At 46.9% G+C, this 27,888-nt stretch overlaps 1 protein-coding gene and 2 long non-coding RNA genes across 4 annotated transcripts in view; 2 read left to right on the top strand and 1 right to left on the bottom strand.

The window, feature by feature from the left end:
* FOXN3 (forkhead box N3) overlaps positions 1-27,888 on the bottom strand; it is a 191,370-nt gene that overhangs the window by 154,454 nt on the left and 9,028 nt on the right. Inside the window, exon 1 of one of the 2 annotated variants that reach the window (XM_082233457.1) lies at positions 3,456-3,611. The exons of the other annotated variant lie outside the window; for it this stretch is intronic. The gene's annotated coding sequence lies outside the window, so the exon portion shown is untranslated. Of the gene's footprint in view, positions 1-3,455; positions 3,612-27,888 lie in introns of those variants that run through there. 2 annotated transcript variants of the gene reach the window in all.
* On the top strand, positions 553-25,922 carry LOC309538828. The gene is made up of 3 exons (XR_014222359.1): positions 553-2,052; positions 20,728-20,889; positions 25,799-25,922. It is a non-coding gene; the product is annotated as an uncharacterized lncRNA (long non-coding RNA).
* Positions 4,003-11,729, top strand: LOC309539077. The gene is made up of 2 exons (XR_014222668.1): positions 4,003-4,094; positions 11,589-11,729. It is a non-coding gene; the product is annotated as an uncharacterized lncRNA (long non-coding RNA).

Raw genomic sequence — 27,888 nt, 5'->3', positions numbered from 1 at the left:
AGGGACCGAGCAATGGGAGCTCACCCCGTTGCAGGGATTCAAACCGCTGACCTTCTGATTGGCAAGTCCTAGGCTCTGTGGTTTAACCCACAGCGCCACCCGCGTCCCCTAGTGTCAGGGAACTGCCATCGGAGCCAGAGGGAGAGGGAGGGGTCCAGAGGGATTCCGGAGAGCGTCCCGGGAGGGAGAGAAGCAGCCCATCTTCTGGGGAAGGAATTCAGCGTAGCACCAGTGGAGAAGGGGGGCAGATGGGGGAATCGGCGAGGTGGCTCCATGACTCCTCGCCGGAGACCAGCGGGGAGAGCACTGGTTCTCCGCTGCCCACACCCTCCTTGCGCAAAAGGCTTCCGCGCAGGGAGAGTAGGCGGCGACTAGGCGTCAAAGAACTTTTATGCTGGAAGAAGTTCAAGAAACGCCCACTGACGGATTCTGCCAGCGATTGAGACAGCCAAGGGTGAGTGGCTGTCCGGACAGTAAGAGTTCACCCAGGTAACCTAGCCAGTTGTGGCGCCAATTTACACACGAGCAACCCCTAGAACCATTACACCTAGTACCTAGGATACTAGGCTTCAAATCCCTACTCAGCCATTAAGCCTCACTGAGTGATCTTGAGCCAGCCACTGCCTCTCTGCCTAACCTACCTCACAGGGTTATTATTGAGGAGGACAACCACGTACGCCACCTTGCACTCTTTGGAGAAACACAATCAATCCATTTATCCTACTGCTGGGTCTGGCAGTGATGCTTCTCAATATCAGTTGCTGGAAACTGCAGCTCAGGCCCCGCTCGCAGGTTTCCCACAGGAACCCGATAGACTAGATGGGCCCCTGGCCTCAGCAGGCTCTGTTTATGTTGTTATATTAATCTAGGTATTTCCATGCTTCCTGGTGTACAAAATAATTCTTGGATCAAGTGATGATCGGAGAGGAAACATCTAAACAGATATGCTCATTAAGCTTGCCCCTCTTCACACTTTTCCATATGCAAACAATCCAACAGCAAACTTTGAAGCAAATTATGACTCTCCTAGACGAAAACAGCTGTCTGAGGTTTGAGGTTGAAAGCTTTTTAAAAGATACAGGAACAGAAGTATTAACAATAACACACATAGGTTAACAGGGGAAGTTTTGAATAAGATGTAAAAGTATGTTTAATTACTGTTGAAAATGATATGTTAAAAAAAATAATAAAAAATTATATTAAAAGGGGGGGGGGAGTTTGTCACACCACTTCCTCTCCACGCCAGGAAAAGCTTCCCTTGCTAAACTTTTGCATGCAGAAGGGAAGAGTTAGCAAAAAGAAAACTGGCAACCTCACTCCAATTACTTCTTTTTCGCTACCATATTTGCGTCACAGAGAGTAAAGCGATCTCTCTTGACAAGCAAGGCCTACAACAAAGTGTTGCAGTTCTGGAGTGTTCTCGTTCAGGCTTCCAAGCCATCTAGCCAGGCCCTTTTTCAGGAGACTTCATCCCACTCCTTGGAATAGCTCATTCAGTAGAGCATAAGACTCTTATTCTGAGGCTTATGGGTTCTAGCCCACATTTGTCTGAAGATTTCTGCATTGCAGTGGGTTGGACTAGATGACCCTTGGGGTCATTCCAACTCTACAATTCCATGATACTCCTCCTTTGTTTTCAGGTTCTCCCCACATCTCCTCAGCATTGCGTGGCCTCTGAGCATCCTCAGTCCTAAATGGGCTGCTTTGGAGTCTCCTCATAATAACCCCAGGATTCTCCAGAACTGCTGGTTGCATGAAAATGACATATAACTCAGAAGGAGGGCAGCAGAGTCTACAATAAGAGGACCCAGGAGCCATATAATGCAAGCACCAGCTCTCCGCCGAAGAAACGCCCGAAGCCTGAGAGTTACTGGACCAGCGCTGGGCAACAGAATGGGGGGTTTGAATAGGACACAAAAGAAAACCCCACGCTGAAAAGAGGCGGCCTAGCCTGCTACAAGCAAGCCAACTGCCAAACTGTCATTTTGCCATGCGGCTGAACAGAAGGCCCCATGTAATGACAACCACCAAACTCATTTAAACTCTGAAAAGGTGACTAATGAGCTCATTCATGCTGCCTATAAATTATTCACCACAACACTGACCCCACTCCAGACAAACAGCAAAGTAAACTTTAAACACAGAAATCTAGCCCTCTCCCGATGAGCCAGAGTTAACGCCTGCAAAGAGTCTTACAATAACAACAGATAGCCCTGCTCGCTTCTGCTCTTTTGTCCGGAGTCATTCTTATGTTTACACTTTAAAAAAAAAAAACTTTAATCAAGTTAAGGCAGACACAGCTGTTGCACATTTATTTCTCGGCTGCAGAAAGCAGGCCTTTCTCACACACGCAGCCTGCTCGTCCCCCTTCTCCCTATTAGTTATTACAGGCAATTGCAAAGCACTATAAATAGCTTTAAATTATATTCTCCAGAAATTGAAGGCTGACCTTAAAACGAAACCCGGCTCTACGGATGCAAGAAGACCGATACACACGTGATGAATGAGAAGCACTGCGACCAAAAGGAATAGACTACACCGACAGTCACTTTCAATTATTTCAGCTCTTGATTACTCTTTTTTTACATTTGCTTCTGCTCTGAGGAAACAGTTATACGAAAATGCCGCCCAGGCTGGCACGGTTTGCTTGATAACTTGCACAATCCGGGGCATAGCAATAAAAGAATTAAATCATATTTCAATTTATTTTGAAAAACAAATCCTGCATTCTTTTTTCCCTCTGGCCCAGATAATAAATGTAGCAACAGCCTTTCCTGTCCCTTCCCCCTCCGAGGCCTTTACATTAATAAGAGCAATTTTCATCCACTTGTTTAACTCAAAGGCAGTGTTTGTGCAGTTAGCATCCTGAAACGTAGTAGTCGATGTTAGAGTACTTGCTGTAGACGTAAGCCATTTGCTTAAATGGGACTTTGCCCAACTTCGCATGTCGGTTTCCAAGCCCCTTTTGCTAGTTCAGGCAAGCTGCTCATGCAGCTTTAGAAACTGCAGTTAGACCTTGGGCAAGTCAGCCTTGGACGGAGTGTGCAAAAGTTAAAAATGAAACTAACTGAAGGCCAAATTCCACCCTCCAATAAGTCAGCGCCTCTCCCCTCCGTGAAGCCAATGGGACTTGCATACAGACTGAATGTCAGATGATACTCAGAGAATAAGAAATAACTAGGCAAAAGCAAAAGAGGCAGTCTCTGGAGCAAGTTTTAGAAGTACTGCAGGAATATCCAGCTTGCAAGAGGTTTTACGCAACACACATAAACTAACAAGTAAGCATGCAAAGGGAAGCAGAGAGGTTTAACATTTGCACTTCATAAAGGTCCACACACACAACTAACACTCTGATCCAGCCATTATTGGAGGGAGGGGGGAATAGTTGCACTGCTTGTTCCTCTTAGGCACATTGCTGCATTATTCTTTACATTTTAAAAGGCACGATCACCTACCAGGAACTGCCACACTGAGCTTGTAATATTGCTCTTTCCATCCACTTCTTGGACTGGAGCATAAAATAACACTTCGGAATTCCCATTGTCCCCATTTGTAGAAAGGGTGAAAAGAAGCTGAGTTTGAAAGAGTGTGAATGAGAGAGAATCAAGACAACAGTAACAAAGTATTTTGCAATCTTTGTGTACCCGCACAAGTCTTAACTCCTCTGAAGCGCTATGCCTGACAAGATTCTCGTATCTCCCATCTAGCTGAAGGGTGTTGGCAAAATCCTGCTTTGAAACTGTGTCACATGCCCTCATTCAACAACCTGTCTGACCAGCAGAGTTCAGCTCCTAGTTCATTTGGTGGCAAATGGAGACGCTTTAAGTTCTAAGTCTTTCCACAGCAGCCGTGTGATTTAAAAACAAGCGTGTACACACACACACACACACACACACACACACACAGCCAGGACAACAGAGTTTTAAAAAGCAACCTCTGTGGAACTTGAGTTGAGAAAGGAAATACGCTTCATAAAGAGCTGAAAGGCTGATAAAATTGTGATCTACAATAGGGTCCTAACAGCTATAAAAATGAAAGAACAAATTCAAGTTAAATAGACGCCGCAATCCTGTATAGGCCCATTTGGAAATACGGTAAGTGCCATTTTACAAAGTGGAAATTGCTTCTCATAGTCAGTAGGAATATCTAGGGTTGCACTGCATACCTTAAAAAAAGACCATTCACTACAGAAAAACACTACTTTTCCAGTCTCTCCTTCTGATGATCAGGCTGTCAGCTCTTAATTGCTCTCGCTCCTGTGCCTTCAACACCATTGAATTAAAGGCAAATCTTTCCCCATTACTTTGGTTGGAAAGAGGTGTTTCTGTCCCGCTTTTACCAAGTTGAAGGGGGTTTGATCACTCTTTGGGATGCATAAATTCTTCCCACTTCTGGTGAGGACTGCAGGGCCTGCTCCCTTCCAGGGCCTTTTCCAACTGGCCCAGGGGGCGTGGCCCAGGCCCTTTCTCCCGGCTATAAAGGGACTCCTGCTGCAGGGAAGCCTCGGACCATCGGCTGGGTGAGGACTGCAGGGCCTGCTCCCTTCCAGGGCCTTCTCCAACTGGCCCAGGGGGCGTGGCCCAGGCCCTTTCTCCCGGCTATAAAGGGACTCCTGCTGCAGGGAAGCCTCGGACCATCGGCTGGGTGAGGACTGCAGGGCCTGCTCCCTTCCAGGGCCTTTTCCAACTGGCCCAGGGGGCGTGGCCCAGGCCCTTTCTCCCGGCTATAAAGGGACTCCTGCTGCAGGGAAGCCTCGGACCATCGGCTGGGTGAGGACTGCAGGGCCTGCTCCCTTCCAGGGCCTTTTCCAACTGGCCCAGGGGGCGTGGCCCAGGCCCTTTCTCCCGGCTATAAAGGGACTCCTGCTGCAGGGAAGCCTCGGACCATCGGCTGGGTGAGGACTGCAGGGCCTGCTCCCTTCCAGGGCCTTTTCCAACTGGCCCAGGGGGCGTGGCCCAGGCCCTTTCTCCCGGCTATAAAGGGACTCCTGCTGCAGGGAAGCCTCAGACCATCGGCTGGGTGAGGACTGCAGGGCCTGCTCCCTTCCAGGGCCTTTTCCAACTGGCCCAGGGGGCGTGGCCCAGGCCCTTTCTCCCGGCTATAAAGGGACTCCTGCTGCAGGGAAGCCTCAGACCATCGGCTGGGTGAGGACTGCAGGGCCTGCTCCCTTCCAGGGCCTTCTCCAACTGGCCCAGGGGGCGTGGCCCAGGCCCTTTCTCCCAGCTATAAAGGGACTCCTGCTGCAGGGAAGCCTCGGACCATCGGCTGGGTGAGGACTGCAGGGCCTGCTCCCTTCCAGGGCCTTCTCCAACTGGCCCAGGGGGCGTGGCCCAGGCCCTTTCTCCCGGCTATAAAGGGACTCCTGCTGCAGGGAAGCCTCAGACCATCGGCTGGGTGAGGACTGCAGGGCCTGCTCCCTTCCAGGGCCTTCTCCAACCGGCCCAGGGGGCGTGGCCCAGGCCCTTATTTGGAACAAACTTTTGGGGAAGCTGGGAAGTGTTCTGCAATTGCTTCCCTGTTCCAATGTGTTTTAAAATGTCCTCAAGCAGTCGGTGGCAATTTAAATTTGTATTTCTTTTTTTTCCCCTTTTTTCTCTTGCTGGGGGTGGGTGGGTGTAATGGATATTTGGTTGGGGATTAATTTTAGTGTAATTGTTCTGTTTTTGTTTTCTGTTGTTTTATTGGTTCTGTATAGTTTGTGTTTTGTTTTTAAGGGGTGGGATCAGGGCTGCCTGGGAGTGAGGCCCCAGCCAACACGATGGCTGGGACAAGTTCCACAGGGCGGGAAGCACTGGGACATCCGATCTCGGTGATCATGGGCAGGAGGCGGAGTTACGCTAAGACCAGACCATGTCATTACCGAGGAGGCAGGTTTAGTCGTTGTTTGAAGACTATCCCTGCCTCCGGGTCTGGCCTTGACCAGATGGATACTGGAATCAACAGGGGAAACCCACATAACCTGAAGGTGTTGCTGTGTAATGCCAGGTCAATGGTGAATAAAACCACTGCCATCCACGACCTGATTGTGGATGGAGGATTTGACCTGGCTTGTGTGACAGAGACCTGGTTGAATGAGACAGATGGGCCTGTCCTTGCTGCCGCCTGCCCACCAGGTTTCTCTTACGCACAGCAACCCAGGTCATGTGGGCGGGGAGGGGGGGTTGCAGTGATTTTTAGAAAGTCATTAGTCTGCACCAGGCGTCCTACTGGGAAGACCCAGTTTTCTGAGTGCATGTTCTGGAAGTTGGGCAATAGGGGCAGTACAGGATTCCTTTTGGTGTACCGACCTCCCCGCTGCACCAAGGATTCCCTGTCCGAGCTGCTTCAGGTCGTGGCGGATGTTCTCCTGGAGACACCTAGTTTGGTTGTCCTGGGGGATTTTAACATCCACGCCGACACGACCTTACAAGGGGCCGCTCGGGACTTCGTGGAAAGCATGGCCTCCATGGGGCTGTCCCTGAATAAGTTGGGCCCAACTCATAGTCATGGACATGCCTTAGACCTGGTATTCACCTCTAGCGACGTGGGTGATCTGACACTAAGTAAAAATGAAACCAAAGAAGTGCCATGGTCAGATCACTTCCTGGTGCAACTGGACTTCTCCGCGACCCTTCCCCTCTGCAGGGAGGTGGGACCAATTCGGATGGTCCGCCCCCGCCACTTAATGGATCCAAATGGTTTCCAGAGAGTGGTAGGGGATGCTTTATCCCATGTTGATGGCCTTTCAGCTGACTCCCTGGTGGCCCGCTGGAATGCGGAGTTAACCAGGGCTATTGACTGTCTGGCTCCGAAGCGCCCTCTCCGATTGCATGGAGCCCGGACAGCCCCGTGGTTTTCTTCGGAGCTGAGGGCGATGAAACAATCGCTGAGACGGCTAGAGCGTCGGTGGCAGAAAACTCACTCCGAATCTGACCGGACACAGGTTAGAGCTCAACGTCGAGCCTACCAAGTGGCGATAGCGACGGCGAAGAAGACTTTCTTCACCGCCTCTATTGCATCTGCAGAAAATAGTAGCAGGAGACTCTTTCAGGTGGTCCGCAACTTAACGGAACCACCTTTACCATCGGGGCCTTGTAAAGACCCCAAGATCTCCTGCAACGATTTTGCAACGTTTTTTGCAGATAAAATCACTCATATTCGGAAGGAGCTAGACACCACCGTGGGAGCAGGGCCGGGGCGGGAGAGTGCTAGAGCCCTGTCTGGTCAAGTTGCATGGAATCAATTTCAATCCGTTACCCCCGAGGATGTGGACAGGCTGCTTGGACGAGTGAAACCAACCACCTGTCTCCTTGATCCTTGCCCATCCTGGCTTATAAAAGCTAGCCGGGAAGGGCTGGGCGATGGGCTCTGCGGGGTGGTGAATGCTTCCCTCTGTGAGGGAACATTCCCAGATCCGCTGAAAGAGGCGGTCATTAAACCGCTTCTTAAAAAACCATCTTTAGACCCGGCCAGTATGGCCAACTATCGCCCAGTCTCAAATCTTCCATTCTTGGGCAAGGTGATTGAGCGTGTGGTTGCTGAACAACTCCAGGCACGCCTGGAGGATGCGGACCATTTGGATCCCTTCCAATCAGGGTTCAGGCCTCATCATGGGACTGAAACTGCCTTGGTCGCACTGGTTGATGATCTCCGGCGAGCTAGGGACAAAGGTGAGAGTTGTTTCCTAGTTCTGCTGGATCTCTCAGCGGCCTTTGATACAATCGACCATAACATCCTTCTGGACCGTCTAGAGGGGTTGGGAGCTGGGGGCACTGTTATACAGTGGTTTCGCTCCTTTCTCCTGGGCCGTGTTCAGAAAGTGGTGGTGGGGGATGAGTGTTCAGACCCTTGGGCCCTCACTTGTGGGGTGCCTCAGGGTTCCGTCCTCTCCCCCATGCTTTTTAACATCTATATGAAGCCGCTGGGAGAGATCATCAGGGGGTTTGGACTGGGTGTCCATCAATATGCAGATGATACCCAGCTCTACCTTTCTTTCAAATCAGAACCAGTGAAGGCGGTGAAGGTCCTGTGTGAGTGCCTGGAGGCGGTTGGAGGATGGATGGCGGCTAATGGATTGAAGTTGAATCCTGACAAGACAGAAGTACTGTTTTTGGGGGACAGGGGGCGGGCTGGTGTGGAGGACTCCCTGGTCCTGAATGGGGTAACTGTGCCCCTGAAGGACCAGGTGCGTAGCCTGGGAGTCATTTTGGACTCACAGCTGTCCATGGAGGCACAGGTCAATTCTGTATCCAGGGCAGCTGTCTACCAACTCCACCTGGTACGCAGGCTGAGACCCTACCTGCCCGCTGACTGTCTGGCCAGAGTGGTGCATGCTCTAGTTATCTCCCGCTTGGACTACTGCAATGCGCTCTACGTGGGGCTACCTTTGAAGGTGACTCGGAAACTACAACTAATCCAGAATGCGGCAGCTAGACTGGTGACTGGGGGCGGCCGCCGAGACCACATAACACCGGTCTTGAAAGACCTACATTGGCTCCCAGTACGTTTCCGAGCACAATTCAAAGTGTTGGTGTTGACCTTTAAAGCCCTAAACGGCTTCGGCCCAGTATACCTGAAGGAGCGTCTCCACCCCCATCGTTCTGCCCGGACACTGAGGTCCAGCGCCGAGGGCCTTCTGGCGGTTCCCTCATTGCGAGAAGCGAAGCTACAGGGAACCAGGCAGAGGGCCTTTTCGGTGGTGGCGCCCGCCCTGTGGAATGCCCTCCCATCGGATGTCAAGGTGATGGAAAACTACCTGACATTCAGAAAACATCTTAAGGCGGCCCTATTCAGGGAAGCTTTTAATGTATGATATTTTAATGTTTTTTTGGTTTCTGTGGAAGCCGCCCAGAGTGGCTGGGGAAACCCAGCCAGATGGGCGGGGTACAAATAATAAATTATTATTATTATTATTATTATTATGCAGGTTTTGAATGACTTCAAAAACCCACAGAACCTGTTTGACCAAAGCCGACAGTGGGACAAAAGAAATGTATCCCCACAAAGGACTTCTGAATTGACTTTCAGCTCTCTTAAACATCACCGCCTGCCTCCAGACTTCAGTTCTACTCCAGGGAAAGTTTCAGCTTCTTAACTTCTGCATGTCAGGCTACTAAATCTCAAATGTTCCTGCAAATATTTATACTAAGGCATAAACCTCAACTTTTCAAGATAGCAACATTAATTATCTCAGTGTCAAGTCTCTGGAATTGCCATCCACAAAACATTTTGCATTGCCACAAGTTGAATCTGGGAAGGGTGCCATTCGTCAAACCAATCTCCATCACAACAACACAGCAGGAATCCAAAACTGACGTTTAATATGTTCCCTAGCTGGGGTTGCCAGCCTTTTTGTCTGGCGTGATTCCTGCAAGAGCCCTACTGAACCAGACTAAAGGCCCGTTACCTCTAGCATCCTCTTCTCACAGTGGCATCATACTTTAAAGACATGCTTAACAGCACCAAATTAAGTAGATGAGCATGTAGGTTTTGGGGAATTGTCTCTGGCCAAGCTTTTGCTTGCTGTGGGGTTATTAAAGGTGCAAGGGTTAGGCCACAAAAGCAGCTGGGAACCCGGTAAAGGACAGAAATGCAGTACCAAGTAGATAACCCAGGTTAAATGTAAATGTATAACATCAGCACTTACTACCGTGCTATAAGCATGGCTAATATATACCTTGTGGGTCTGATTAAATGATGTGGGGCCCAGACCCAGCACTCAACTTTACAGGTGATGTTTTATATGCATAAGTGGAAATTTAGTTCAGAAGGAATGCTTCCCTGTAAAGGTAAATACAGTGGTACCTCGGGTTACATACGCTTCAGGTTACATATGCTTCAGGTTACAGACTCTGCTAACCCAGAAATAGTGCTTCAGGTTAAGAACTTTGCTTCAGGATGAGAACAGAAATTGTGCTCCGGCGGTGCGGCAGCAGCAGGAGGCCCCATTAGCTAAAGTGGTGCTTCAGGTTAAGAACAGTTTCAGGTTAAGAACAGACCTCCGGAACGAATTAAGTACGTAACCCGAGGTACCACTGTAAAGTTTCCAAGGGGAGGGGCAGAGGTAGGAGATCTGGGGCCCAGTCCCAAACAGCTAGGGGTTAGGCCTCTCAAACTGTTAAGGACCCAACTAACCCAATTCCATTAGTTACCCATCAGTTTCCAGGCTCAGTTCAAAGTGCTGGTTCTGATCTTTAAAGCCTGGATAGCTCAGTAACCACCACATGTCCACAAGCTATTACAGTAGTACCTCAGCTTACGTTACCCTCGGGTAAAGTAAACTTCGGGTTGCGAAAGCGGCAACCCCAGAAGCGTTTCACCGCATGTGCAGAAGCGCTCTACCGTGCTGCGTGCATGCGCAGAAGCGGTTCCTCCGGTTGCAGAAACCTCGGGATCTGACCGGAGCTCCGGAACGGATCCCGTCCACAACTGGAGGTACCACTGTATTTGAATTAGGCAGCTTGCAATACTATGTACCATATCAGCAGTATTCAAAAGATTCCCGTTTAGAGACAAAAATGTAGTCTTCATGCACCATGTTTGTGGTTTGGGTTTCGTGCTTGAATATTTTTGAGCTTATAGCTCTGTGCTATTGAGGGCCTGGATAGCTCAGTTGGCTAGAGCGTGGTGCTGATAACACCAAGGTTGCAGGTTCAATCCCCATATGGGACAGCTGTATATTCCTGCATTGCAGGGGGTTGGACAGGGGTCAGCAAACTTTCTCAGCAGGAGGCCGGTCTACTGTCCCTCAGACCTTGTGGGGGGCCAGACTATATTTTGGGGAAAAACAAATGAACGAATTCCTATGCACCACAAATAATCCAGAGATACATTTTAAATAAAAGCACATGTTCTACTCATGTAAAAACACCAGGCAGGCCACACAAATAACCCAGAGATGCATTTTAAATAAAGGGACACATTTTACTCATGTAAAAACACGCTAATTCCCAGACCGTTGACAGGCCAGATTGAGAAGGCGACTTGGCCGGATCCGGCCCCTGGGCCTTAGTTTGCCTACCCATGGACTAGACAATCCTCTGGGTCCCTTCCAATTCTACAATTCTATGCTTCCGTGTGTTTCAGTCAACTATCTGTTCTCTGCTTGAGGTTTGAATTGCTTGGGTTGATTTGAAATCTTTGTTCTTGGGTGGATGGTCCTGGCCAGGGAGGGAGGGGCAGCTGGTGTTTGGCCCTTTCCAGTTTGTAATCTGCATAATGTCTAGGAGGTCAGGACTTTCCCAAGAACCAATGTCCTGTTTTTAAGCAAATCTGTTGAAAACCACAGAAGGTGACGTAAGGTAGCTCGGGATCAAATTTGGCATGACATGGATGATCTGACTTGAAGTCATCCTGTGTCTAGCCAAAGGGAAAAGTCACATCTTGTTTGGGCCCCTACTGGTTGAGAGCGATGATAGACAGGCAACAGGCTTCCTCAGCCTGGTGCCCTCCATGTATTGTTGGACTACAGTTCCCACCTGCCCAGCCAGCATCGTGAAAAGGAAAGCTGATGAAGAGTAATTAAATGAGCATTTGTGTGGCTTCTGGTGGTTCTCTGATGGTTCTTTCTCGACATACCACAGTTACACTTTTGGTTTCTCTCTTTGCAGATATGAAGGCATGCAGAGCAACTGTTTTTAAATAATGACCTGACTATGGAACAATTTGCATATCAGAAGAGATGACAAACATTGTATTCTTTAGTATGGGCATGAAAGCACAAAAGGCAATAAAGCAGATGTATAAAATCATGATTACTCTAGGGAAAATCAATAGGGATCTTGACTATGCCTTTTGTCGTTAATCATTAATGGCGGTCCTTTGATGCAATTGAGAGACAACAAGTTTAAAGCAAACAGAAGGATTTTAGTTTATTAAGGATCTATTTCTCCCGCAAAAGGATGAACACCCAGTGCACAGTTAAAGCATGAAAGGATCGGGGGAATTTCAATATTTTGCAGTGGAAACAAGAAATGACCACCCCCAATTTGCTTATATCAATCCATTTAATTGTATGCACCCTAAAAGTAGCTTCTTGTCTTGCACTGAGGACAAATTGAGAAATCATAGAAGCAAACAAACAGCCAACCAGGGGGCAACACCATTGCTCTAGGGTGCCATGGAGACTAATTGCGCAAGTAGATTGCAAGGGAAGACTCCAACAAATCTGAATAACTCATTCATGAAACTGACTAGCCCTGTTCGGTTGCTATTCACTGTTCTAAACCACAGGGAGAGCCTATGCACAAAATAGGCTTCCCCAATACAACATCTCAATCAATCATTGAAATGGCCAGGTGGGGAAAGTCCTGCAAGGTAGGGAGCATGTATGCTAGGGCTCACAGCCAAGATGGTTCCCAGTGTAAAGTGGGGGGGGGCAGGAGGGGATGCAAAGGTAGGGACAGAGCCATTGGGAAAATAACAGCTGAGTGGAGTGTTGCCGTCTTTCTCCATTCTCTGCATGTGCTTCACACTTACAAACCTATCCCTGCAGATTACTCATTACTGCAATTACGGTAATAGAATTTACAGACTGCGATTGACCCATTGGCTGTTGTTGACGCTGTTTTTCTGCAGGAATAAAAATTAAAGGATATACACAGACACAAGCACTCCCAGCTTAGCTCTCCTACACAGCCATCCCCATAAGCTCACAGGCATCGCCACTCTCACACAAATCCCCAAAGAAGCAGAGATAGCTCTTCAACCCGCACAAATGCGTTCATACAGTATATAAAGAGGAGCTCATCCACCTTCCCTGGCAGGGACACGCTGCTGTGTTAATGCCTCCAAGACAAGACAGGAAGATTGGAGTACTTGCTATTAAAAGAGACTATAGACATGAGAACGTAAGAAAAGCCTGTTGGATCAGGCCAAAGGCCCACCTAGACCAACAGTGGCCTGCCAGATGTCCATGTTGTTGTTGTTTAGTCGTTTAGTTGTGTCCTACTCTTCGTGACTGTTATGTACTGAAGTTCTCACCCTGGGCCAGCAGGGGGATACTGTAGATAGTTATGCAAATGAAGGATCGAAAGTGACGTTTAGTGATTGGATAGTTTTGTATGCAAATGAAGGATCAAAAGTGACATTCAGTGATTTAGAACGTTGCAACAGTTACAATTGTTCTGTAGCTCTATATAAGCAGGCTGACTGAGCTCCTCAGTTCAGTTCTGTTCCAGCTTGCAAATAAAGAGCTGCTTTGGAGAAATCGCTGTGTCGTCTGCTATGTTCGCCCACAACTTAACAGTGACCCCATGGACCAGAGCACGCCAGGCACTCCTGTTTTCCGCTGCCTCCCGCAGTTTGGTCAAACTCATGCTGGTAGCTTCACAAACACTATCCAGCCATCTCGTCCTCTGTCGTCCCCTTCTCCTTGTGCCCTCCATCTTTCCCAACATCAGGGTCTTTTCCAGGGAGTCTTCTCTTCTCATGAGATGGTCAAGATATTGGAGCCTCAGCTTCAGGATCTGTCCTTCCAGTGAGCACTCAGGGCTGATTTCCTTCAGAATGGATCGGTTTGATCTTCTTGCAGTCCATGGGACTCTCAAGAGTCTCCTCCAGCACCATAATTCAAAAGCATCAATTATTTGATGATCAGCCTTCTTTATGGTCCAGCTCTCACTTCCATACATCACTACTGGGAAAACTATAGCTTTAACTATACGGACCTTTGTTAGCAAGGTGATGTCTCTGCTTTTTAAAGATGTCCATAGGAAGCCTAAAAACAGGACCTGAGTGTCACAAGTGATGCCAACACAGTGAGCACTATCAGAAAAATTGAGGAACAATGAAAATCCTGTGAGTTATGGCCATCTTTGGGTATGATATGTTTACAAGAGGACAGGGAAAGGGTATTCATGTGGCTTCAGAATTGAACACTAGTGAGTAAAGCTGAACCAGTAGATGTAAAGAGAGCTCTGCTGGATCAGGCCAGAGGCCCACCTAGTCCAGGAACATCCTGTTTTGATAGTGGCCAACCAGCTGCCCACCTCCTTAACTAGCAACTGGTATTCAGAGGCCGGAAGCCAAGGAATATTCTCACTACAGTGAAAAGGAGAAAGTGTAGTAAGGAGACCCCTCTTTATAATGATCAGAGATGGGACCAGACCCTGCTCAAAATCTTTCCGGGGGGGGGGGGGGAGTGTAGCCAGAAGCAACTTGCTTTTGTTTTCCATTGCCGTGCAAGTCATAGATACATTTCACATAAGCATCTTTTCCAAACCAGTAAGAATGTTAGGGTTTCACAGCCTGCTGTGCTGCCTGAAATGGCCTTCTCAGCCTCTTATCACACACGATGTTATTCCCATCCTTATCATCAACCCAGGTGCCAAGGACTCAGGCTCGATGTCACTTTGCTTCAGCAGAAACTACAAGCAGCTTGCACAGAGCCAGACGTTTCCATTGCTGTTGCCCATTTTAGTGGCTGCTCTGCTGTTTGGCGAACCCAAGGGCTGTGTTTCCCAAACTTGGGTCTCTAGCTGTTTTGAGGCTACAATTCTCACCATCCCTGACCACTGGGAGTTGTAATAAAAAAACAGCTGGAGGCCCAAGCTCGGGAAACAGCCCTACAGGGTCAGCACATGAGTATTACTGACTTCAGGTCTTGGCTGTGGCCTCTCCGAGGCAGTTCGTTGAGAAACCAAGCATGCTAAGACTGCAATTCAACCCCTTTTGAGCCAGCTAGGGTGGAGGAGGGTGTTGGAGGAGACTCTTGAGAGTCCCATGGACTGCAAGAAGATCAAACCTCTCCATTCTTAAGGAAATCAGCCCTGAGTGCTCACTGGAAGGACAGATCCTGAAGCTGAGGCTCCAATACTTTGGCCACCTCATGAGAAGAGAAGACTCCATGGAAAAGACCCTGACGTTGGGAAAGATGGAGGGCACAAGGAGAAGGGGACGACAGAGGACGAGATGGTTGGATGGTGTTCTCGAAGCTACCAGCATGAGTTTGACCAAACTGCAGGAGGCAGTGGAAGACAGAAGTGCCTGGCGTGCTCTGGTCCATAGGGACACGAAGAGTCGGACGTGACTAAACAACAACAGGGTAGAGGCACTGGGTTGTCCTTCCACCCAGTCCACCCTGTGAAGAAATGCCAGCGTCACCCCCCTTCCACCTGACAAATATGTCATGCTGCCAACAGAATCCTTGCCAGCCCCCAGAACACCTGAATGTTCTACCTGGGCAGGGTTTGGACTGCAGTGTAAACTAGATGAATTTTGGGTTAGACACAGCAGAGCTCTTCTTACATTATTCTTAAACTCCTGTTTGTTGTGAGAATAAGGGAGATACGTATATAAATATTCAACAGCAGGCAATAGGATACCCTCCAAGATGCATCCAACAACCCATTCCTGAGTGTTTGGAGAGACTGAGTTTCTCTTTCACGCTTTGTAAGGTCTTATCAAGAAACACTAGTTGAAGAGCACAAGGGGAGCTCCGTTGGGTCAGACCAAAGGCCTAATCTAGACCACTGCTCTCATAGTGGCCAACCAGATGGCTAAGGGAAGCCCACAAGTAGGACATGAGCACAACAGTATTTGCCCACTCAGGACCCCCAGAAACTGGTAGATATTGTCTCAGTTACTGGACATAGTACACAGTCGCCATGAACAGCTGCCATTTTAAATACCACAAGCACACCTGCTGCCATCAAAGGTTTGATTGTAGCTTTATCTGGAGTGAGGTTCAGGGCCGTCTTAAGCATATCCAGTGCTGTGGTGCAAAGCTCCCTCCAGCGGCCCCCCATGTTTCCCAGAGATTTTTAGGGAGGACGGCGCTGCTGGCAGGGCTGCAGGAGGTGGGCGGCGGCTGGAGGGCAGCTCCTCTGGCGGGGAAGAGGTGGAGACTGGACGCAGCGCCTCCCAGCTCTGCTGGCTGCTTTGTGCCACAGTGGCCATGGCAGACGGAGGCTCTGGGCGCAGCGCTGTATTGGCACGGCATGGCGGAGGCGGGTGAGGGCAGCGGGCTGATGCCAGGAGGCACCGCGTCCAGCTTCCGCTTCTTCCCTGGCGCCCTCCAGAACTTGGCGCCCTGGCGTCCCGCACCGCTAGCCTCTATGGGTAAGACACCCCTGGTGAGGTTCCATCTTTCGACTGCTGTCCATATTTCACAACAGTTTATACAATCCCAATTTTGTCGCGCGAAGAAGGAAAACAATTCTGCACGTGGAATTTTTCAGATGGAAACTCCAAATGAGGGAGAACCTAGAATTCCTCTCAAGTGCATTAGCTAAGTGGCAAGTCTAATCTTCATCCTTTGAAAAGGCAAGAGTTCAGGGAGGAAGATTACATTTTATAGGTCTCTTGTAAAAGGCACACAGTTTTGGTTCCATTATTATTATTACATCTCTTCCCCACCACCACCACCCCCCGCGCACCCCCTGCTGCCGCTTTTGCCCCCCGGCTTTCTTGCTCTGCTTCTGAAGAGAAATGCTCACTTCCTATTAAAATGCTGCTTAATATTATTCAAGCTTAAATGGGTCGTACTTAAGGAGAATAAAGCTGCAGAGGAACTTGGTTCAGACCAAGGAACCAGCAACTGCCAGGGGTGCCTAGTCACACACCTTGCCTAATGTGACATTTATGTATTATGCAGGTACTCGTGTGTGTGTGTGTGTGTGTGTGTGTGTGTGTTGAGGAATTGCCCCAATCCAGCAAGGGAGCTCCATGCATGTGTAATGACTGAAGCAGCGTAATGTAATACTTGGTTGAAATAACAGAGTATTAGAGACCTGCAATCTAAACCAGCAACGTAAGTCTCTAGAATAAATCTGGTCCTGACAACACAGTCACAAGCCAAGCCAATGGAACTTTAGCTGACCTCAACGAACATGGAATAGCACCACCTAGTGGTTGGAGGTGTTGCTTATGTAATCATTACACTGTACATTGTGAACTTTATGAGTGTGCCCACTGATATTGGGGGTGGGGGTGGATGGACCCTCATCTGGGGCCAACTGTCCCTTGCATTACCTTTAACCAGAGCTTTATTCGGACCAGTTAGATCTTTCTGGCTTGGTATCCTCAGACTGGCCACAATTTCCCTCAGAGAGTGTTCTGAGAGTATATTTTGCTGCGCAATCTGACCTCTTCATGTCAGTCAAGCATGATAATAAGTCCTAATGTCACCTTTGACTAGACATACTGACTGAATGCATGGACAGGGCAGAAGATCAGGCTGCTCCACAGAACCGGCTGAAGGTGAAAAGGGCTATACACACGGACACTAGAGTTCCTAATCAAATGTGCAACCCCAGTAACAGGGTCAGTTCAATAATGCACCACGGCACTCAGGCAGAGGATTGCACCTCCATTTTCTGTCCATGGGCATCATGGCTGACCAGTGGTTGCTCACCAGCTGCTTAACTGTGACAGTGGCGCCACCTGCCACTACCATGGGCTGTGTCTCACCCATCACCCATCCAGCTGTGGACATACAGTCGTACCTTGGATCCTGAACCACCTTGCGAGTCGAACGTTTTGACTCCCGAACACTGCAAACCAGGAAGTGAGTGTTCCGGTTTGCAAACGTTCTTTGGAACCCAAATGTCCAACGTGGCTTCTGCAGTTTCCGATTAGCTGCAGGAGCTTCCTGCAGCCAATCAGAAGTCGTGCCTTAGTTTCCAAATGAAATCGAATGGACTTCTGGAACGGATTCCATTCCACTTCTGAGGTATGACTGTATCACAAATCAGTTCTGATCTCAAATCTATAAAATATCTCCCTAGCACATGACCACCTTATAAGTATTTAAACATATATTGTAGCATAGATATACAGTAAATCCCTATGAAAAAAGACAAACATTATTTTGGTCATTTTTAAAAAAGTGATTTATTGAAGCATGTTCACAACAGAAAAGGAACATTATGACAATAACAACATTTCCTCCCACCAAAGACTTACAAGTGTGAGACAGTTTTAATATACTCCACCACGCATTATTAAAATAAACGTCTTCATTTTCTAAAGTGATTTTGTACTTCTCGGTACTTAGACCTCTCTTATTTTATCAGCTTTGTAACTTGGAAAGGGAGCAAAGTTTTTTTTATTCTTCTTCTTAGGTTTTCATGTAACATTTGCCCGCTTTCACATGGCTGCCGCGCCCCAACTTCTGCATAACTATCATATGGAAACTGCAAGGGTCGTGAGCAATTTCCCTGTCCAGGGTTGTATGTAAGCACTGTCTCTATAATTTTCAGCATCCTGAAAAGGGTAGACTACCACCTTAAACGAAATAAATCAGAACAATATGAAAAGCTAAACTTTCATTCAAAATTTTCCTCCCTTTTTTTCTGGTGACTATTAATGCATCTTATAACGATGATTCCCTTGAGAGGAAAAACAAACAAAGCTGCCGTCTTGCTACTGGAAGACGGGAGTTAATTTGACACAGTTGCCATGGCTAAATAAAGCCGGACTACTGGATGATGTCAAAAGAATCTACAGTGTGTTGCCGCAGCAGATTCAAAATGGGCTCCCATAAGAATATTGTTTGCGCCCATTAAAGGCCACTTTTCACACACAAACACACTTTAGTAAATAGCACAGGCCTTGAGTTTCTAAGAGCTGAGCATTTTCAATTTTCAATGGTAACTAAGGGCTTGGGGCACTGTGTACTTTGCAGAATGAGGCCTAAGCACACGACTTCAATTAAGGCATGGATAATGTATCTCCTGATGCATTTTGTTAACAAGTGCAGATTAACTTCAATTATTCATGGTAATGCTTCACACAGAACTAGTTAATGTGGTTTAGGATATTCTGCAACGGTGATAAAAGTCTTACATCTAAAAAAAATGAGAAGATTAATCATGAATGCTGCCTCCCATTTGGGTGGGGTGGCCCCAGCTGACCCTATTTACTAAAAACAGTCTCTGCTTCTGGTCGGTGTTTTGGGTTGCTCACTCCTCAGGATTTAGGCTTTAGCAGTCCCATGGACGGGAGTGAGAGAAGATCCATCTTGTCTGCAATGTACATATGTGAGAATGCCTGCGCATGAACAGTGAAGCACCACCAGACAATGCACAGCCTGTTATTTCACAGGCTGCAGCTGCAGAGGTGTTAAGCAGGCAGCCCTATGTCCTCCTTTATGTAGGAATGTCCTGCATTTGTTGGACTCTCCAAGGAGAGCCCTCCATTTTAAGGCAGGCTGTCTGGTCCAAGTCCAATTTCTGAAGGAAGACCAGGGACCCTGAAGTGGCCCACTAACAGCACTCACAGAACAGGGTGAGCAGGTACACAGGTTGGCTTGCTATGGCAAGTTGTTTTGCCCTTCTATTTAAATTACAGTACTTTCTAAGTGTGCATCTATCTTCTTCTTTCTTTCTTTCTTTCTTTCTTTCTTTCTTTACTCGTAGCCGAGTAAGATTGTCTTCCATAAACACGGTTTGAACAATGAGTCCATAAGTGACTGTGGAGGCCAGTTCTGGATCCTCACATCCTTCCACAGAATCCATCCTAAATATCTTCACAGAAGCTTATGAAAAGCTTGGCCTATCACTCAACATCCAAAAAACCAAAGTGCTGCACCGACAAGTAGAAAATAACCCCTCTGCAGCGCCACAAATCCAACTCAGTGTGTAACGTTGGAAAATGTTGATCACTTCTCATACCTGGGCAGTGATCTTTCCACAAGGGCTGACACTGATGCCAAAATCCAGCATCACCTGTGCATCTATATCTGTAACTCAGCATATGTAAATTTTATGCAATTTTATGGCTTTTTTTTAAAAAAGCAATGTCACCCTATGGCTAATATATTGTAGGACGATTATATTTTTTTAGTACATATTTAACTACATCTCTGCTAAATGTTTTTGATTCCTTCTTTTTATTACTGGAAATTGGGGAGGGGGCATTTGGGAGGTGTGGGGAGGGTATTTGGACAAGCGACAGCAGCAGAGCTTTTCCTTTTCTTTTTGAAAACATAGTCTGACTGCTGTCACAAGCAATCTTATGACCCTTTCTTAATAGCCCAACCAATCCAATGTTCTCACGTAGTGCCTCGTACAATTCTATGTTTCCAACCATAGATCCATCTGGTGTGGGGAATGTTTTGGCTTTCATATTAGCTTGTGGTTTTTTGTGTGTGGCTGTGTGTAACCTACAGCCAACAATCCGCACAGTCTTCTCATAGTCAAAATGAGGTGCAGCACCCCACCCTCCCCAATTCCTTTATCCCACCATCAGTGAATGAAAAAGATTGTAATCATGATCAATGTAGGGCGGGGGGGGGGGAATCATAGCAATTCTGCAATTATGTCCCTTCTTGTTCCTGCATGGTAATCTTGTTGCGTAAAGCGAGAGCTTTCGTGAAATCCCCGAGCCTTGACTAACACTTGATATTGTCAAACAAGCATATTTTGTTCCTCCCTAGTGCACTTTAGGACGGCCGTGTATTTTTTGTTGAATCATGCAACCAGTTTGCACAGATTTTTGATGAATGAGTGAGTAGCACATCCGTAGGCGCTGACATCTCACTCAAAACTGTCATGAGCTATAAACATACAGAAAAGATACTTTAACCTCACTGGACAGTTGCGCATAAACACAGCGATGTTCTGGTGCTGTGCCAAATCTATAACTGTAACTTGTTCGGGGAACACGAAACGAAGTTTTAGCAATTAATCTGGAACCAATTCTAGTGTTCTCAGATCTATATTATGAAAAAACTCAGTCACCAACCCTTTCCCTTAATGAAAACAAAGAATAACATTCACTCCAGCTTTGCCTTTTCCATTTTTCAAGCTTGGATATCACTGGGCATGTTTAATCGTATCAGTCCTATACAGCAACAATCTGAAAAGGTCAAAACAAAATGGGAAGAGCCAACACTATCCTTGGTCCAAATCGCTCATCGTAAGTCCTGTTGCACCAAAGACAGATCTGGCCTGAAAGCTTTCCATTAAGGTAAGTGGAAAAAGAAGTGTTCTTGTTGTCTTAACTTTACTTTTCAATTGATCGGTTCTGCTCTGCGTGCTTGACTGCAATCGATGGGAATTTATCTATTAGCACAAGTTAGAGCAGGAAAGAGCTAAACAACATAACCAGAAAGTTCAGATATTACATATCTTCTGAAGTAAGAAAAATAAAAGCTTATGTTCATATCTGTTTCAAGTAGCTATCAAATATAGCCAATGTGGTGACCTACATATACGTTGCTGGATTACAACTCCCATAGTCTTTGACAACTGGCTATCTGGCTAGATGGGAGTTGTAGTCTAACAGCATCTAGAGAGCTGGCTATCCCCGTTTTGAAGGACTCGGAATAAGGAGCAGCAAGACTCGGTCTCCCTCCTCCTCCTCCTCTGCTCATAGTTGAAAAGGTCCACTTTTAGATGGTATGGGAAGAAAGGCAGTTTTGTACAAATTACCAACCCTAGATTAAGACTCAGCAATTTGATCTTCCTACCATCAAAGTGTTTGATTTCACAACTCATTAAGCAATGTCTGTTCACCAAAGGAAGAAAAGTGTGCTCTGAAAACGGAAACAGTTCTCCCTTGCAACTTTCCCCAACAGTACATTGGGCAAAATATTGCAGATTCATTTACTGCTCACTAAAACTTCAGGCCCAGAACATCAGAGCCACGCTCAGGGCTTTATGTGTCTCATTAGCAAGGCTTTTGTGGTGGCATCTTAGGACACTTTTGCAAAAGGTGTTTGAACGGCTCCCGGACACTAACAGGCAGAACAGGCGTACAATATAGTCCTCAGCTAGTAAAAAGAACAAGAACAAAGGATTGCAGGTTGCTCCACGTTGTCTGAATGGGCATTCAAATGTAATTCAATGTAAGGAAGTTTAAAGGGATGTGCATTGGATCAAAAAAGTCCTGACTTCACATATGTACTTACTGGTGGTGACTAACCAAGGCAAAAACCTTGGGGTTGTGGTGGATAGCTTGTTGAAGATGTGCAGCTGTGAAAAGGGCGAATTGCACATTAGGGACTATTAGGAAAGGAACTGAAAACAAAATGGCAACTGCTCATGATTTGGAGCTTAGGATCTCCATTCAGTCAGGACTCCCACACAGCTATTTGAGGCACAGGAGCTCCACATAGGTTCTTTTCCAAGTTTATACAACAGCAAAGGCAAGGGTTGCAGGAGCCAGGTTTTCCCCAAGATTGGGGGAAGGGGTGGGTGCTGGTATGTGTGGCATACATATGATGTCACACGTGTGATACATGCCACAAATCTTCCAACACGGTGCAGGCCAAACCAGTGTGGCCTAGCGGAAGGCTGCACCAGCCTGCGCAATGTTGGGAGATGCTGCTTAGGCCGGTTCAACCTTGCACCAGGCTTTGCTGGTCCCCACAGCCTAGCTGCGCCACACTAAGCTAAGTGGTTCGACCTCCTCCGCCCCCTCAATGTTTGGGGGGCTGAGTCTTCTGCTAAGGAATATTGAGGGGGCTGAAGACACCTCTGCCTGTTACAGTTGGCGTGCTTGCAAGAGCACAATCTCAGGGGCAAGGCCAGGACTGCAGCCATGCTCCTGCCATGGGACGTTAATGCCATATACACAAGTAATGCGTGGACAGGGCTATTGTCATTCTGGCCCCAAACTGGGATAGATGGTGCAAAGGTCTGATTCAGTGTTAGCCAGTTTCTCGATTTATATAGCCGAGTCAACATTAGCTCTTTTATCTCTGGTCGGGGACAAAGGGTGGCACTAGGGAGGGAGATGTCATCACGTCACCCCTTAGTGTGTGGAGTGCCGCAGGGCGCAATCCTCTCCCTGATGCTTTTTAACACCTTTTTAACACCCCTTGCCCAGATTATCCAGAGCTTTGGGCTGGGTTGTCACCAATATGCTGATGACACTCAGCTCTATCTGCTGATGGATGGCCATACCGACTCGATCCCGGACACACTGACCAGATGTTTGGAAGCTGTGGCTGGATGGTTTCGTGGGAGCCGATTGAAACTAAATCCTTCAAAGACAGAGGTCCTCTGACTGGGTCAGGATGGTATGGGGATGAGGGACCAACTCCCTTCTCTTGTGGGGGCCCAGTTAGTGCCATTGCCTTCCATTAAGAGTTTAGGTGTAATCCTTGACGCCTCCCTTTTCATGGAAGCACAGGTTACAACAACAGCCAAGGCGACATTTTTCCACCTTTGCCACATCAAGCAGTTGGTCCCTTACCTTTCCCGCCCCGACCTAGCCACAGTGATCCATGCGATGGTCACTTCCAGGCTTGACTACTGTAATTCGCTCTATGCAGGGCTGCCCTTGAAGCTGTCCCAGAAACTCCAGCGGGTGCAGAATGCTGCAGCGAGGCTCCTCACGGGGTCTCTGCCATGGGAGCATATTCACCCAGTGCTTTTCCAGCTGCGTTGGCTCCCGGTGAAGTACAGGGTCAGATTTAAGGTGCTGGTTTTGACCTTTAAAGCCCTTCACAGCCTAGGACCCTCGTATCTATGGGACCGCCTCTCCCGGTATGCTCTACGGAGGACCTTAAGGTCCACATATAGCAACACCCTAGAGGTCCCGGGCCCTATGGAAGTGAGAGCTGGACCATCAAGAAGGCTGATCGTCGAAGAATTGATGCTTTTGAATTATAGTGCTGGAGGAGACTATTGAGAGTCCCATGGACTGCAAGAAGATCAAACCTTTCCATTCTTAAGGAAATCAGCTCTGAGTGCTCACTGGAAGGACAGATTGTGAAGCTGAGGCTCCAATACTTTGGCCACCTCATGAGAAGAGAAGACTCCCTGGAAAAGACCCTGATGTTGGGAAAGATGGAGGGCACAAGAAGAAGGGGACGACAGAGGACGAGATGGTTGGACAGTGTTCTCGAAGCTACAAACATGAGTCTGACCAAACTGCGGGAGGCAGTGGAAGACAGGAGTGCCCGGCATGCTCTGGTCCATGGGGTCACGAAGAGTTGGACATGACTAAACGACTAAACAACAACAACAAGAGGTCCCGGGTCCTAAGGAAGTTAGATTAGCCTCAACCAGAGCCAGGGCCTTCTCAACACTGGCTCTGGCCTGGTGGAATGCTCTGTCTCATGAGATCAGGGCCCTGCGGGATCTGATTTCTTTCTTCAGGGCCTGTAAGACAGAGTTTTTCCACCTGGCTTTTGGCTTAGAATCAGTTTGATTCCCTCCCTCTCTTTCTTTTTCCTTTCTCCTCCTGTGAAGAGGCTGCATCCTAATGTTTTAATGTTGTATCTTAATCTTTTAAATTGTATTTTAATCAACTTGTTTTTATTATTGCTTGTTAGCCGCCCTGAGCCCGGTCTTGGCTGGGGAGGGCAGGGTATAAATAAAAATTTTTATTATTATTAATGGGCCCAGAAGCTCAGAAACTGAAGGAAACAGCACCATACCATGTTGCTGCTGTTGGCTGATGTGGAAAATAAACGAATCGGTCTAATCTCAGACATGGATTCCCATTCCCAGTCCTGCTGGCCACGATGTTTCACCTAATTGGATAGGCCAGGGTTTGAACATGGGAAGGACCACAGCTCAGCAGCATGCAGAAAGCCCAAGGTTCAAGCATGTTTGGGAAAGATTCCCTACCTGAAACCCTGGAGAGCAGCTGCCAGTCAGAGCAGACAGTGCTGAGCTAGACGGACCAATGAACTGGCTCAATGTAAGGCATCTTCCTGAGTATCCATAGCAGGGCTCTGCCACTAAGCTACAGCTCATCCCTGGGAGTCTTATTGTTCTGTCCTTGGCTGATGGAATTCAAGTCACGTTTGCGGGCCTCCTTCTTGGAGAGAGAAGATGAGTCAGGCTAATCTCCTTCCCTCTCACTTTACAAGGGCCCTTAGCCGGGTGGCCCTAACATCATCCGTTAGGAAAATTTACTTTTGGATTTTCAAAAGTCCTTCACGACCACAAGGCTATCTGGGAGGCAGAGAGCAAGCCTAATGGATCAAGCTAATCTCAAGGAAGGTCTATTAAACTCGAATTTGTCAGGTTTCATTACTTTCAATACTTATCCTCAATGACAGTAATTTCCAAGATCATTTTATTATTCGCCATATAATGAGGCCGCGCTGCCTCCAACCCTGTTTCCCCAACAACAAAGATCGCGTTTTGCTGAAGTTGTAAGTTGGCCTGGAATCCAAACAGCTGTCCCTCCGACCCCCAAACCCTGCCCATCTCCAAGCTGGATATCTACCATGAAGTGATGGCAATGGGCAAACAGGGTACATGATGCTGGGGTCTCACTTAGCCAGGTTTCTGTCATCCTCTTTGCCCCACTTGCTCCAGTGCCATGACTGGGGGGGGGTGTATCTAGGGCTGCAGTGGAGGGTTCCTGGGTTTCAGAATGATTCTGTGCCCCTAAAGAACCAGGTGCATAGCCTTGGGGTCATTTTGTCCATGGAGACACAGGTTAATTCTAAATTCAAGGCAGCTATCTACCAGCTCCATCAGTCCCTACCTGCCTGTGCTCTATCTCACCAGAGTGGCACAAGCTCTAGTTATCTCCCACTTGGACTACTGCAATGTGCTCTACGTGGGGCTACCTTTGAAGATGACTCAGAAACTACAACTGGGGGCAGCTGCTAGGGCCATATAACACCGGCCTTATATAACCATAAATGGCCTTGTCCCTGTATACCTGAAGGAGCATTTCTACCCGTATCATTCAGCCCAGACACTGAGGTCTAGCTGGTGAGACTGGTGGTCCAACAACATCTGCAGGGCCACAAACACTTTGAGTTTACCATGATAACCGCCAAGTGAGAGCCATTTGTTTCTCAGGAACTGATATTTGCACAGCCATTTCTTAGCTGATCCACAGCATAAAGGGGAAACACTGATTAGGGGTTGGGCAATAAACTTTAAGTCATCCTTTCCTACAGGTCCATGACAGAATTTTTATAGCTACTCATCAGTGATGCAAAATGCAAGAGTGAGAAGGTCCAAGCAAAGGAAGAACTCCAGCAAAAGAGTAAGAACATCAGCAACTCTGTAGACATATATGTTACAGATGGGTAGCCGTGTTGGTCTGCCATAGTTGAAATAAAAAAATTCCTTCTTGTAGCACCTTAAAGACCAACTAAGTTAGTTCTTGGTATAAGCTTTCGTGTGCATGCACACTTCTTCAGATACACAGTGTATCTGAAGAAGTGTGCATGCACACGAAAGCTTATACCAAGAACTAACTTAGTTGGTCTTTAAGGTGCTACAAGAAGGAATTTTTTTATTTCGACATATATGTTGTTATTACCACACGTTTTGATAAACTTGATAAACACCCCGAGTGATGGGTACTTTGATACTATACTTTAATTATTCTTAATGTAATGCAGAATCTACTTTATCTCACTGGATTTGAAGAACTGGAACTTGTGCAAGTTTGTGCACTACAATCACATCCTTCTTGCGCTGTGTTGACCACTTTTTCAAATATCCACAATGGCCATTACTTATCCACAGCAGCTGTTCAGAATCTTGCATCAGAAAGTGATGGGCACTCCTTTGGAAGTTTTCAAGCAGAGGTTGGATAGCCACCTGTCAGATGTGCTGTAGTGGTGGCTAGGAGTTAGACTAGATGAAATTTGAGATACCTTCCAACTTCAGTATCTTTTCTCCTACTCTGACTAGCAAGTTGCAGAAGCAATAAGGGCCAAGTGCTCCTCTTGACTTTGGTGATTCTATATTAAAGGGCCCAACTCTTTCAACCTATGTGGTTGAAAATGCCTATCACACTTTTGAGTACTCCTTTTTTCAGTTAATATTTTATCATGTGATTGTTTGCCTTTGGTATTCATTCAAATAACTTTTGTTATTTGATCCTGCTGTACTGCTGTTTTCTGCACAAACAGTACAATAGTGACACCTACTGACAGAAAAGAAGCATTAGCACTCGAGTTTCAATATACCAAACCAGGGGATAGGGAGAGGCACTCACATTTTGCATTCTCAAGAGGATGATCTGTATAAATAGGAATTGGAAAAACAAAAGGAGTCCTATGTGTTCATCTTGTTATAATTTCCATAAGAAATTTGCTTTGTATCCCTGCAACTAAGGTTAATTATTTATCATGAATAACCTTGAACCATTTCTGTATAGAGATGGAAGCTGTACCATTTATATTGTTGAATGTAGCTCTAGACAGATTGCACAAGTATCCACAGTAAATTAGTTTAAGAAACCAAACCAAAATAAAACATGCTACAAATATTTTGAAAAGAACCAAAAAATTGAGTCTCATTTGTTATCAGACACTGAACAATCTGTTAAATTGGCTTTCACACTTACTAAACATGGCATCAAATTTCAGTTTTGAATGTAAAAATTACACGAGCTTGATTTAGCCTCTCCTATCGTCCCTACAGAAAGGGACTCAAAAGAAGAAAACTCATAAATGCAATTTGCATATTCCAAGCCATTTGCTAAAGAAAACTGCAGCAGGGCCATAACTTTGTACATATAAATGCACATAAATTATTAGAATGTTTTCTCTTGGCTAGTTTATTTTGCTTCCAGAGCACAACTTAAATGCGCACTTAAATGCTGATACTGAGGGAGTTATTACTGAATGGTTTTTATTAGCTGTGACCAGAAACTTCCATTCACAATGTGATTCCTTTGATTTGTTCTCTTTGTGCATTTGGAAACACACACGTACACACTGTTTATAACTTGCATGGCCTTCTCGTCAAGCAAACCAAACAGCAAAGGACTGTTCATTCAACGGCATTGTCATGCCTTTGGCTCACTTGGCAGGACTAAGGCTTCACTCCTATAACCACTTACCCAGAGCTCCATCAAATTAAATGAGACTTGCTCCTGAGCAGACATGCATAGGGCTCAAGTGTAAAAGACCCACACTTGTTGCTTGACTTGATTTATTTGTATGAAAAACTTAAAGAGTCTTAACTTCCAAGCAAAACCACAGACCAACAGCAACAAGATATGTAGAACAGGGCTACCCAACTGTTTATA

This window comes from Podarcis vaucheri (genome assembly GCF_965113315.1).
Source record: "Podarcis vaucheri genome assembly, chromosome: 1".
NCBI lineage: Eukaryota > Metazoa > Chordata > Lepidosauria > Squamata > Lacertidae > Podarcis > Podarcis vaucheri.
Note: the sequence above shows the minus strand (reverse complement) of the source record. Positions and strands in the feature narration are given on the sequence as shown.